Source organism: Oncorhynchus keta, unplaced genomic scaffold, assembly GCF_023373465.1.
Source record: "Oncorhynchus keta strain PuntledgeMale-10-30-2019 unplaced genomic scaffold, Oket_V2 Un_contig_3758_pilon_pilon, whole genome shotgun sequence".
In the NCBI taxonomy this organism is placed as follows: Eukaryota; Metazoa; Chordata; class Actinopteri; order Salmoniformes; family Salmonidae; genus Oncorhynchus; species Oncorhynchus keta.
In genome coordinates, this window is record NW_026287413.1 from 150,348 (window position 1) to 164,959 (window position 14,612).

At 41.5% G+C, this 14,612-nt stretch overlaps 2 long non-coding RNA genes and 1 pseudogene across 2 annotated transcripts; 2 read left to right on the plus strand and 1 right to left on the minus strand.

Annotated features, from left to right (window-relative positions):
• Positions 1 to 12,929, plus strand: part of LOC127924162 (39S ribosomal protein L13, mitochondrial-like) — a 29,792-nt pseudogene extending 16,863 nt beyond the window's left edge.
• On the plus strand, positions 2,215 to 4,175 carry LOC127924165 (uncharacterized). Its single transcript, XR_008117028.1, has 3 exons — positions 2,215 to 3,025; positions 3,467 to 3,570; positions 3,778 to 4,175. It is a non-coding gene; the product is annotated as an uncharacterized LOC127924165 (long non-coding RNA).
• Positions 4,210 to 7,669, minus strand: LOC127924164 (uncharacterized). Its single transcript, XR_008117027.1, has 10 exons — positions 7,542 to 7,669; positions 6,609 to 6,753; positions 6,091 to 6,275; positions 5,832 to 6,016; positions 5,536 to 5,757; positions 5,314 to 5,350; positions 4,930 to 4,966; positions 4,856 to 4,892; positions 4,536 to 4,646; positions 4,210 to 4,267 (listed from the first exon to the last, which is right to left on the minus strand). It is a non-coding gene; the product is annotated as an uncharacterized LOC127924164 (long non-coding RNA).
• Positions 12,930 to 14,612: the final 1,683 nt, after the last annotated feature.

Here is a 14,612-nt window from a genome sequence, read left to right on the forward strand (position 1 = left end):
CTAGCGTTTGCTAGCTCCTGGGCGAATAGCAGTGAAGGCTACGTTAGGGCGACGAAATACGATAATTATGCAATTATCTCTGATACAAGGACGGCTATGTAGCTAGCTAAGAAGAATTGCTAGGATTAGACAAATCAACCGTTGTACTATAATGAAATGTAATGAAAAAGTTATACAACCTGCAGAGCGAAGTGCGAATGCGACCGCTCGCTCCAACCCGGAACCGTAATGAGTGATGTGGTTGACTAAGTCTATGTGTGTAATGAGTGATGTGGTTGACTAAGTCTATGTGTGTAATGAGTGATGTGGTTGACTAAGTCTATGTGTGTAATGAGTGATGTGGTTGACTAAGTCTGTGTGTAGAGTGATGTGGTTGACTAAGTCTATGTGTGTAGAGTGATGTGGTTGACTAAGTCTATGTGTGTAATGAGTGATGTGGTTGACTAAGTCTGTGTGTAGAGTGATGTGGTTGACTAAGTCTATGTGTGTAGAGTGATGTGGTTGACTAAGTCTATGTGTGTAGAGTGATGTGGTTGACTAAGTCTATGTGTGTAGAGTGATGTGGTTGACTAAGTCTATGTGTGTAATGAGTGATGTGGTTGACTAAGTCTATGTGTGTAGAGTGATGTGGTTGACTAAGTCTATGTGTGTAATGAGTGATGTGGTTGACTAAGTCTATGTGTGTAGAGTGATGTGGTTGACTAAGTCTATGTGTGTAGAGTGATGTGGTTGACTAAGTCTATGTGTGTAATGAGTGATGTGGTTGACTAAGTCTATGTGTGTAGAGTGATGTGGTTGACTAAGTCTATGTGTGTAATGAGTGATGTGGTTGACTAAGTCTATGTGTGTAATGAGTGATGTGGTTGACTAAGTCTATGTGTGTAGAGTGATGTGGTTGACTAAGTCTATGTGTGTAATGAGTGATGTGGTTGACTAAGTCTATGTGTGTAGAGTGATGTGGTTGACTAAGTCTATGTGTGTAGAGTGATGTGGTTGACTAATGTGTGTAGAGTGATGTGGTTGACTAAGTCTATGTGTGTAATGAGTGATGTGGTTGACTAAGTCTATGTGTGTAGAGAGATGTGGTTGACTAAGTCTATGTGTGTAGAGTGATGTGGTTGACTAAGTCTATGTGTGTAATGAGTGATGTGGTTGACTAAGTCTATGTGTGTAGAGTGATGTGGTTGACTAAGTCTATGTGTGTAGAGTGATGTGGTTGACTAAGTCTGTGTGTAGAGTGATGTGGTTGACTAAGTCTATGTGTGTAGAGTGATGTGGTTGACTAAGTCTATGTGTGTAGAGTGATGTGGTTGACTAAGCCTATGTGTGTAGAGTGATGTGGTTGACTAAGTCTATGTGTGTAGAGTGATGTGGTTGACTAAGTCTATGTGTGTAAAGTTGATTGTCTTCCTCTAATTTCAGTCTTGTTTCTTTCCCAAAGGTACCCGGGTGGATTTAAACAAGTCACAGCCACCCAGCTACATTCGAAAGACCCCAAAGCGGTAAGTTTTACAAGTCAGTTTATTAGGTACACTCGTCTAGTACCGAGTCGGACCCCACCCTTTGCCTCCAGAACAGCCAGAATTCTTCGGGAACATTCCACAGGGATGTTGGTCCATGTTGACGCGATGGCGTCACGCAGTTGCTGCAGATTCGATGGTGGTACACCACAGCAACCAGCCTGTACCATTGACACCATCAGGACTCTGATGGCCATCAGCTTGACTCAACAGAAACAGCGATTCGTCGGACCAGAGAATGTTTTTCCACTTCTCAAGTGTTGGTGATCGTGTTCCCACTGGAGACACTTCTTCTTGTTATTAGCTGATAGGAGTGGAACCCCGGTGTGGTCGTCTGTTGCAACAGTCCATCCATGACAGGAAGCGACGAGATGTGTGTTCTGAGATGCTGTTCCACACACCACTGTTGTCCTGTCCTGTTATTTGTCTGTTTGTGGCCTGTTGGCTTTGCACCATCCTTCTCCTTCTCCTTCCACGTCTCTCATCAACCAGCTGTTTTACAGGACTGCAGCTGACTGGAGGTTTTGTGTTTGTAGCTCCGTTTCTCTGTAAACTCTGGACGTTGTCGTGTGTGAAAAGCCCAGGAATGCAGCCATTTCTGAGGTACTGGATCTGGCGAGCCTGGTACCGACGGTCATACCGCGCTCAAAGTCGCTTAGGTCACTGGTTTTGCCCATTCTAACGTTCAATAGAAGGGTAACTGGATGCCTGTCTGCCTGTTTTATAGAGCAAGCCACAGCCACGTGACGACTCACTGTCTGTAGTGAACAGGATGGTGTACCTAATAAACTGACCGGTGAGTTAACTACTGTTTTATAGAGCAAGCCACAGCCACGTGACGACTCACTGTCTGTAGTGAACAGGATGGTGTACCTAATAAACTGACCGGTGAGTTAACTACTGTTTTATTGGTGGGGCCACTGCAGTCTGTTTGGAAACACTGAATAAACACTGTCCTCTCAGGTGTACAGTAACTTCAGCCTTTAAAGTTTCATTCGTTCAGGACAGCAGTTGCATTTTGCATTGCTGTTATGTATCGATGTTCGTGTGATGAAATATGAGCTGTCCCACAGCTGTGTGACGTGTTTTGTCTATAAAGGTTACAAATGGCCCGCTGGTGTGAGAGAGAGACAGAGAGAGAGAGAATGAATTATGGTGTAATGAATTGTCTGTCCTTGTAAGTCTCCCGTCCCTCTGGTTCCAGAGGGGGAGTGTTCTCCTGCAGGATCATCAGGGAGGATTTCAGACAGAGACACTTGTGTATTATCACAGACACACAGGCTCTCTGCTGATGCAGGTCTGTCAGACGTTTAGACCTTTAGGAGAAGGTCTACTGTAATCTGGGGAAAGGCCTAGCTGGGTGTGTATTATCACAGACACACAGGATCTCTGCTGATGCAGGTCTGTCAGACGTTTAGACCTTTAGGAGAAGGTCTACTGTAATCTGGGGAAAGGCCTAGCTGGGTGTGTATTATCACAGACACACAGGATCTCTGCTGATGCAGGTCTGTCAGACAGTTTAGACCTTTAGGAGAAGGTCTACTGTAATCTGGGGAAAGGCCTGCTGGGTGTGTATTATCACAGACACACAGGATCTCTGCTGATGCAGGTCTGTCACTGACAGTTTAGACCTTTAGGAGAAGGTCTACTGTAATCAGGGGGAAAGGCCTGCTGGGTGTGTATTATCACAGACACACAGGATCTCTGCTGATGCAGGTCTGTAACTTCAGACCTTTAGACCTTTAGGAGAAGGTCTACTGTAATCTGGGGAAAGGCCACAGCTGGGTGTGTATTATCACTGGTGTGTATTATCACAGACACACAGGATCTCTGCTGATGCAGGTCTGTCAGACAGTTTAGACCTTTAGAGAAGGTCTACTGTAATCTGGGGAAAGGCCGAGCTGGGTGTGTATTATCACAGACACACAGGATCTCTGCTGATGCAGGTCTGTCAGACGTTTAGACCTTTAGGAGAAGGTCTACTGTAATCTGGGGAAAGGCCTAGCTGGGTGTGTATTATCACAGACACACAGGATCTCTGCTGATGCAGGTCTGTCAGACGTTTAGACCTTTAGGAAAAGGTCTACTGTAATCTGGGGAAAGGCCTAGCTGGGTGTGTATTATCACAGACACACAGGATCTCTGCTGATGCAGGTCTGTCAGACGTTTAGACCTTTAGGAGAAGGTCTACTGTAATCTGGGGAAAGGCCTGCTGGGTGTGTATTATCACAGACACACAGGATCTCTGCTGATGCAGGTCTGTCAGACGTTTAGACCTTTAGGAGAAGGTCTACTGTAATCTGGGGAAAGGCCTAGCTGGGTGTGCAGGAAGATAAAGGAACAGCAGCACAGATTATTTACAACGCAGAGATGAACTTTTTCAAGGAATAAAACCAAACCCATTTCAGGTTAAATTCAGCTGTATGTTTTCTATCCTCTCTGCCTTGCTCTTATTTAGATGGATGGTCTTATGTTTTAGTGTATACTTTTAGTTTGTGTTGCCTCACATACATGAATGTTTCAACAGTGCCATCACAAGTGGTTCACTGAGGAATTGTACCTATAGCTAAGCCCATATATATATTAATTAAATGTACCTATAGCTAAGCCCACGTATATATTAATTAAATGTACCTATAGCTAAGCCCACGTATATATTAATTAAATGTACCTATAGCTAAGCCTACATGTATATACTAATTAAATGTACCTATAGCTAAGCCCACGTATATACTAATTAAATGTACCTATAGCTAAGCCCATATTAATTAAATGTATAGCTATTAATTAAAATGTACCTATAGCTAAGCCCACGTATATATTAATTAAATGTACCTATAGCTAAGCCCACGTATATACTAATTAAATATATATTAATTAAATGTACCTATAGCTAAGCCCACGTATATACTAATTAAATGTACCTATAGCTAAGCCGTATATATTAATTAAACGCTATATATATTAATTAAATGTACCTATAGCTAAGCCCACGTATATATTAATTAAATGTACCTATAGCTAAGCCCATGTATATACTAATTAAATGTACCTATAGCTAAGCCCATGTATATACTAATTAAATGTACCTATAGCTAAGCCCATGTATATATTAATTAAATGTACCTATAGCTAAGCCCATGTATATACTAATTAAATGTACCTATAGCTAAGCCCATGTATATACTAATTAAATGTACCTAAGCTAAGCCCATGTATATACTAAATAGCTAAGCCCACGTATATATTAATTAAATGTACCTATAGCTAAGCCCATGTATATACTAATTAAATGTACCTATAGCTAAGCCCACGTATATATTAATTAAATGTACCTATAGCTAAGCCCACGTATATACTAATTAAATGTACCTATAGCTAAGCCCACGTATATATTAATTAAATGTACCTATAGCTAAGCCCACGTATATACTAATTAAATGTACCTATAGCTAAGCCCACGTATATATTAATTAAATGTACCTATAGCTAAGCCGTATATACTAATTAAATGTATATACTAATTAAATGTACCTATAGCTAAGCCCATGTATATATTAATTAAATGTACCTATAGCTAAGCCCATGTATATACTAATTAAATGTACCTATAGCTAAGCCCACGTATATATTAATTAAATGTACCTATAGCTAAGCCCATGTATATACTAATTAAATGTACCTATAGCTAAGCCCATGTATATACTAATTAAATGTACCTATAGCTAAGCCCATGTATATACTAATTAAATGTACCTATAGCTAAGCCCATGTATATACTAATTAAATGTACCTATAGCTAAGCCCATGTATATACTAATTAAATGTACCTATAGCTAAGCCCATGTATATACTAATTAAATGTACCTATAGCTAAGCCCACGTATATATTAATTAAATGTACCTATAGCTAAGCCCATGTATATACTAATTAAATGTACCTATAGCTAAGCCCATGTATATATTAATTAAATGTACCTATAGCTAAGCCCATGTATATATTAATTAAATGTACCTATAGCTAAGCCCATGTATATACTAATTAAATGTACCTATAGCTAAGCCCACGTATATACTAATTAAATGTACCTATAGCTAAGCCCATGTATATACTAATTAAATGTACCTATAGCTAAGCCCATGTATATACTAATTAAATGTACCTATAGCTAAGCCCATGTATATATTAATTAAATGTACCTATAGCTAAGCCCACGTATATACTAATTAAATGTACCTATAGCTAAGCCCATGTATATATTAATTAAATGTACCTATAGCTAAGCCCATGTATATATTAATTAAATGTACCTATAGCTAAGCCCATGTATATACTAATTAAATGTACCTATAGCTAAGCCCATGTATATACTAATTAAATGTACCTATAGCTAAGCCCATGTATATATTAATTAAATGTACCTATAGCTAAGCCCACGTATATACTAATTAAATGTACCTATAGCTAAGCCCATGTATATACTAATTAAATGTACCTATAGCTAAGCCCATGTATATATTAATTAAATGTACCTATAGCTAAGCCCATGTATATATTAATTAAATGTACCTATAGCTAAGCCCATGTATATACTAATTAAATGTACCTATAGCTAAGCCCACGTATATACTAATTAAATGTACCTATAGCTAAGCCCATGTATATACTAATTAAATGTACCTATAGCTAAGCCCATGTATATACTAATTAAATGTACCTATAGCTAAGCCCACGTATATATTAATTAAATGTACCTATAGCTAAGCCCACGTATATATTAATTAAATGTACCTATAGCTAAGCCCATGTATATATTAATTAAATGTACCTATAGCTAAGCCCATGTATATACTAATTAAATGTACCTATAGCTAAGCCCATGTATATACTAATTAAATGTACCTATAGCTAAGCCCATGTATATACTAATTAAATGTACCTATAGCTAAGCCCATGTATATACTAATTAAATGTACCTATAGCTAAGCCCATGTATATACTAATTAAATGTACCTATAGCTAAGCCCATGTATATACTAATTAAATGTACATATAGCTAAGCCCACGTATATATTAATTAAATGTACCTATAGCTAAGCCCATGTATATACTAATTAAATGTACCTATAGCTAAGCCCACGTATATATTAATTAAATGTACCTATAGCTAAGCCCACATATACATGAATCCTCCCTGTTGTATTCAGCATTTCACTGTAAGGTCTACTACACCTGTTGTATTCAGCATTTCACTAATTAAATGTACCGACTACACCTAAATTGTATTCAGCATGTCACTAATTAAATGTCTACTACACCATGTATTACTAATTAAATTCAGCATGTCACTAATTAAATGTCTATACTAACCTGTTGTATTCTAATTAAATGCATTTCAGCCCATGTATATATTAATTAAATGTCTATTAACACCTGTTGTATAATTAGCATTTCACTGCTAAGGTCTACTACACCTGTACCTGTATTCAGCATTTCACTAATTAATGTCTATTACACCTGTTGTATTCAGCATTTCACTGTAAGGTCTATTACACCTAATTGTTGTATTCAGCATTTCACTGTAAGGTCTATTACACCTAATTTGTATTCAGCATTTCACTGTAAGGTCTATTACACCTGTTGTATTCAGCATTTCACTGTAAGGTCTATTACACCTGTTGTATTCAGCATTTCACTGTAAGGTCTACCTACACCTGTTGTATTCAGCATTTCACTGCTAAGGTCTACTACACCTGTTGTATTCAGCATTTCACTGTAAGGTCTACTACACCTGTTGTATTCAGCATTTCACTGTAAGGTCTAGCTACACCTGTTGTATTCAGCATTTCACTGTAAGGTCTACTACACCTGTTGTATTCAGCATTTCACTGTAAGGTCTACTATACCTGTTGTATTCAGCATTTCACTGTAAGGTCTACTACACCTGTTGTATTCAGCATTTCACTGTAAGGTCTACTACATCTGTTGTATTCAGCATTTCACTGTAAGGTCTATTACACCTGTTGTATTCAGCATTTCACTGTAAGGTCGACTACACCTGTTGTATTCAGCATTTCACTGTAAGGTCTACTATACCTGTTGTATTCAGCATTTCACTGTAAGGTCTACTACACCTGTTGTATTCAGCATTTCACTGTAAGGTCGACTACACCTGTTGTATTCATCATTTCACTGTAAGGTCTACTACACCTGTATTCAGCATTTCACTGTAAGGTCTATTACACCTGTTGTATTCAGCATTTCACTGTAAGGTCTACTATACCTGTTGTATTCAGCATTTCCCTGTAAGGTCTACTACACCTGTTGTATTCAGCATTTCACTGTAAGGTCTACTATACCTGTTGTATTCAGCATTTCACTGTGAGGTCTACTTACACCTGTTGTATTCATCATTTCACTGTAAGGTCTATACTACACCTGTTGTATTCAGCATTTCACTGTAAGGTCTATTACACCTGTTGTATTCAGCATTTCACTGTAAGGTCTACTACACCTGTTGTATTCAGCATTTCACTGTAATGTACCTATAGCTAAGCCCATGTCTACTACACCTGTTGTATTCAGCATTTCACTGTAAGGTCTACTACACCTGTATTCAGCATTTCACTGTAAGGTCTACTACACCTGTTGTATTCAGCATTTCACTGTAAGGTCTACTATACTTGTTGTATTCAGCATTTCACTGTAAGGTCTACTACACCTGTTGTATTCAGCATTTCACTGTAAGGTCTACTATACTTGTTGTATTCAGCATTTCACTGTAAGGTCTACGACACCTGTTGTATTCGGCCACGTGACAAACTGATTTGATGAGGGGTAGTGTTTGAAAGGCATCCCTCTCAGGGATGGAGTAGAGAGAAGGGAGAACAGAACAACCACATGTTATCCTACCCCAGAGCAGCCACATGTTATCCTACCCCAGAGCAGCCACATGTTATCCTACCCCAGAACAGCCACATGTTATCCTACCCCAGAACAGCCACATGTTATCCTACCCCAGAACAGCCACATGTTATCCTACCCCAGAACAGCCACATGTTATCCTACCCCAGAACAGCCACATGTTATCCTACCCCAGAACAGCCACATGTTATCCTACCCCAGAACAGCCACATGTTATCCTACCCCAGAACAGCCACATGTATTACTAATTCCTACCCCAGCCCATGATATACGAACTGAACAGCTACATGTTATCCTACCCCAGCCCAGAGAACTGAACAGCCACATGTTATCCTACCCCAGTTCCATACTGTATAGCTGAATGGCCCAGGGCAGAGCTCCAAGACCTGGCCAACTGCATGCCTGCCCCCAGCCCTCTCCAAACCTCCTCTCTCCCCTAGCCCACCTCTCCCTAACTGTCCTCATCCCTCTCCTCAGCGCTCCTCCCCAGCCCACCTCTCCCTAACTGTCCTCATCCCTCTCCTCAGCGCTCCTCCCCAGCCCACCTCTCCCTAACTGTCCTCATCCCTCTCCTCAGCGCTCCTCCCCAGCCCACCTCTCCCTAACTGTCCTCATCCCTCTCCTCAGCGCTCCTCCCCAGCCCTAGCCAGTTGCATCTTCCGTCCCCTCCTCTCTCTCTCCCCCCTCCCGTCTCCAGCCCCCTCAGGTTCCTCTAGCACGTTACACCTCCATTAATGAGATGGATGCATGTCTCTAGCTGAGTTATTCCAACAGAGGGAGAATCTATCAGAGGTAATTGTGGGTAATGATCACGTCGGGGTGACATCCACCTTCTGTAGCCGTGGTGACGGATGGTGTCCCTATACAACACACATCCGTCTTCCACACACCCCGGTCGTCATTTAACAGGAGTAGGACTGATTTAATTTTCACAGGGGATGGATATGTATGAAGGGATCAAGCTGGAAATGGTAGATGAGAGAAAGTCAAATATTAAGACATTTTTACTTTGGGACATTTGGATTTTTCTTCCCCTCACTTGGTTTTCTTATTGCAGAGGATGGATTTGAGTGGTGGGCGGTTATGTAGGAATAACATGTCATTTTGATGGTTGGTTTGCCAACGGAAGGAGGGAGGGGCAGAGGGGCAGCTGGGAGCAGGGAGGGGCAGAGGAGGGACAGCTGGGAGCAGGGAGGGGCAGAGTGGCAGCTGGGAGCAGGGAGGGACAGAGGAGGGACAGCTGGGAGCAGGGAGGGGATGTAGCAGCTGGGAGCAGGGAGGGGCAGAGGAGGGACAGCTGGGAGCAGGGAGGGACAGAGGAGGGACAGCTGGGAGCAGGGAGGGACAGAGTGGCAGCTGGGAGCAGGGATGGACAGAGGAGGGACAGCTGGGAGCAGGGAGAAGCAGCTGGGAGCAGGGAGGAGCAGGGAGGGACAGAGGAGGGACAGCTGGGAGCAGGGAGGAGCAGCTGGGAGCAGGGAGGAGCAGCTGGGAGCAGGGAGGAGCAGCTGGGAGCAGGGAGGGGCAGCTGGGAGCAGGGAGGGGCAGCTATTCACTATATAGTGATCTAGCATACCGTATATAGTGCTCTAGGATACCCTGGATAGTGATCTAGGATACCCTGGATAGTGATCTAGGATTCCCTATATAGTGATCTAGGATTCCCTATATAGTGATCTAGGATACCCTATATAGTGCACTATGATACCCTATATAGTGATCTAGGATTCCCTATATAGTGCGCTATGATACCCTATATAGTGATCTAGGATTCCCTATATAGTGCGCTATGATACCCTATATAGTGATCTAGGATTCCCTATATAGTGATCTCGGATTCCCTATATAGTGATCTAGGATTCCCTATATAGTGCGCTAGGATTCCCTATATAGTGCGCTAGGATTCCCTGTATAGTGCTCTAGGATTCCCTGTATAGTGATCTAGGATTCCCTGTATAGTGATCTAGGATTCCCTGTATAGTGATCTAGGATTCCCTGTATAGTGCGCTAGGATTCCCTGTATAGTGATCTAGGATTCCCTGTATAGTGCGCTAGGATTCCCTATATAGTGATCTAGGATTCCCTGTATAGTGATCTAGGATTCCCTGTATAGTGATCTAGGATTCCCTGTATCACTGTAAGGTCTACTATACCTGTGGTATTCAGTGCGCTAGGATTCCCTGTATAGTCTATAGTGATCTAGGATTCCCTGTATAGTGATCTAGGATTCCCTGTATAGTGCACCTGTTTCTAGGATTCCCTGTATAGTGATCTAGGATTCCCTGTATAGTGATCTAGGATTCCCTATAGTGCGCTAGTGTGCCATAAGGGACTGAATCTGAGTAGCCTATCAAGCGCTGGATCAGAGTCCACTGTTCTTCTATCTTCCTCTTCTTCCTCCAGATAGTGAAGCTGGCAGTGTACGGGATGCTGCCTAGGAACCTCTCCAGGAGGACCATGATGCAACGGCTACACCTCTTCCCTGAAGATGTAAGACTTGTCTTTTAAGACTTTCACATCTAATATGTGTGAAAATGAAATGAGAAGTTTTAGTAAAAAGAATGACGCCACACACGACACCTCTTCCCTGAAGATAAAATAGCTGGTCTTTAATTCTCCTGTTGTGGACTGAATATGTCTTGACATGTTGATTTGATTGACTTGAATTTGTTTCATCATTTTAAATGATGACACATTTAGCCAAGAACAGACATAGAAATAACAGCGATAACACAAGTCTGACTTGTTTACAATCAACGCGAGTCTGACTTGTTTACAATCAACGCAAGTCTGACTTGTTTCCAATCAACGCAAGTCTGACTTGTTTCCAATCAACGCAAGTCTGACTTGTTTCCAATCAACGCAAGTCTGACTTGTTTCCAATCAACGCAAGTCTGACTTGTTTCCAATCAACGCAAGTCTGACTTGTTTCCAATCAACGCAAGTCTGACTTGTTTCCAATCAACGCAAGTCTGACTTGTTTCCAATCAACGCAAGTCTGACTTGTTTCCAATCAACGCAAGTCTGACTTGTTTCAATCAACGCAAGTCTGACTTGTTTCCAATCAACGCAAGTCTGACTTGTTTCCAATCAACGCAAGTCTGACTTGTTTCCAATCACGCAAGTCTGACCTGTTTCCAATCAACGTCAAGTCTGACCTGTTTCAATCAACGCAAGTCTGACTTGTTTCCAATCAACTTTGCAAGTCTGACTTGTTTCCAATCAACGCAAGTCTGACTTGTTTCCAATCAACCAAGTCTGACTTGTTTCCAATCAACGCAAGTCTGACTTGTTTCCAATCAACGCAAGTCTGACTTGTTTCCAATCAACGCAAGTCTGACTTGTTTCCAATCAACGCCAAGTCTGACTTGTTTCCAATCAACGCAAGTCTGACTTGTTTCCAATCAACCAAGTCTGACTTGTTTCCAATCAACGCAAGTCTGACTTGTTTCCAATCAACGCAAGTCTGACTTGTTTCCACCCCAACCCAAGTCTGACTTGTTTCCAATCAACGCAAGTCTGACTTGTTTCCAATCAACGCAAGTCTGACTTGTTTCCAATCAACGCAAGTCTGACTTGTTTCCAATCAACGCAAGTCTGACTTGTTTCCAATCAACGCAAGTCTGACTTGTTTCCAATCAACGCAAGTCTGACTTGTTTCCAATCAACGCAAGTCTGACTTGTTTCCAATCAACGCAAGTCTGACTTGTTTCCAATCAACGCAAGTCTGACTTGTTTCCAATCAACGCAAGTCTGACTTGTTTCCAATCAACGCAAGTCTGACTTGTTTCCAATCAACGCAAGTCTGACTTGTTTCCAATCAACGCAAGTCTGACTTGTTTCCAATCAACGCAAGTCTGACTTGTTTCCAATCAACGCAAGTCTGACTTGTTTAGGAATAACCAATCAACGCAAGTCTGACTTGTTTCCAATCAACGCAAGTCTGACTTGTTTCCAATCAACGCAAGTCTGACTTGTTTCCAATCAACGCAAGTCTGACTTGTTTCCAATCAACGCAAGTCTGACTTGTTTCCAATCAACGCAAGTCTGACTATAGAGGAACAGGCTGGTTTATAGAGGAACAGGCTGTTTCCATTGTGGTAAAGCATTTAGACAAGTCTAGTCTGACTCTAGCTTCTCATTATACAGTATATAAATATAAAAGTCTTATTTTCCTTTGACTTTGCACCTCTCTCTAACCCAGGTGTGTTTTCCCATTATTTACTGTATGTACAGTATATTATATAATCTCTGAAAAGTAAAGACACCTACAAACCTAAGACTGTGTTCCTGTCCCTGGCTAGAGCCGAGGTGCCATACAGATCCATGAAATGACTGTTGTATGTAATTGTATGGCAGGATCTTCCTGAGGACATCCTTCTGAACCTGACGGAGGAGCTGCCTCAGCCCAGAGAGATCCTCGCAGGCTGAATGAGTACAGCCAGGAGGAGCGAGAAGCCTTCCCCACTCTGTGGACCCCGTGAGTACCTTCTTCTCCCAGTCTTCCTCCATGGACGCATACGTGCAAACACACACACACACACCCTCTCTCTCACATCTTCACACACACCATCCTTAATCACACCCACATATCCTCACACACACACACCCTCTCTCTCACATCTTCACACACACACACACACACACCATCCTTAATCACACCCACATATCCTCCACACACACACACACAGCTCTCTCCACCCCGGGCCTGCGCTGAATCTCTAGCTCATTTAGAACAACTTGTTTTATAGAGGAACAGACTGGTTTATAGTGGAACAGACTGGTTTATAGTGGAACAGACTGGTTTATAGTGGAACAGACTGGTTTATGGTGGAACAGACTGGTTTATAGTGGAACATACTGGTTTATAGAGGAACATACTGGTTTATTGAGGAACAGGCTGGTTTATAGAGGAACAGGCTGGTTTATAGAGGAACAGGCTGGTTTATAGAGGAACAGACTGGTTTATAGAGGAACAGACTGGTTTATAGAGGAACAGACTGGTTTATAGAGGAACAGACTGGTTTATAGAGGAACATACTGGTTTATAGTGGAACTGACTGGTTTATAGTGGAACGGACTGGTTTATAGTGGAACAGACTGGTTTATAGTGGAACAGACTGGTTTATAGTGGAACAGACTGGTTTATAGAGGAACAGACTGGTTTATAGTTTATAGAGGAACAGGAACAGACTGGTTTTAGTGGAACAGACTGGTTTATAGTGGAACAGACTGGTTTATAGTGGAACAGACTGGTTTATTGTGGAACAGACTGGTTTATTGTGGAACAGACTGGTTTATTGTGGAACAGACTGGTTTATAGAGGTACAGACTGGTTTATAGATGAACAGACTGGTTTATAGAGGAACAGACTGGTTTATAGAGGAACAGACTGGTTTATAGAGGAACAGACTGGTTTATAGAGGAACAGACTGGTTTATAGAGGAACAGACTGGTTTATAGAGGAACAGACTGGTTTATAGAGGAACAGACTGGTTTATAGAGGAACAGACTGGTTTATAGAGGAACAGACTGGTTTATAGAGGAACAGACTGGTTTATAGAGGAACAGACTGGTTTATAGAGGATCAGACTGGTTTATAGGGGAACAGACTGGTTTATAGAGGAACAGACTGGTTTATAGAGGAACAGACTGGTTTATAGAGGAACAGACTGGTTTATAGAGGAACAGACTGGTTTATAGAGGAACAGACTGGTTTATAGAGGAACAGACTGGTTTATAGAGGAACGGGCTGGTTTATAGAGGAACAGACTGGTTTATAGAGGAACAGACTGGTTTATAGAGGAACAGACTGGTTTATAGTGGAACGGACTGGTTTATAGAGGAACAGACTGGTTTATAGAGGAACAGACTGTTTATAGAGGAACAGACTGGTTTATAGTGGAACAGGCTGGTTTATAGTGGAACAGGCTGGTTTATAGAGGAACAGGCTGGTTTATAGAGGAACAGGCTGGTTTATAGAGGAACAGGCTGGTTTATAGTGCAACAGACTGGTTTATTGTGGAACAGCCTGGTTTACAGAGGAACAGACTGGTTTATAGAGGAACAGGCTGGTTTATAGAGGAACAGACTGGTTTATAGAGGAACCGACTGGTTTATAGAGGAACAGACTGGTTTATAGAGGAACAGACTGGTTTATAGAGGAA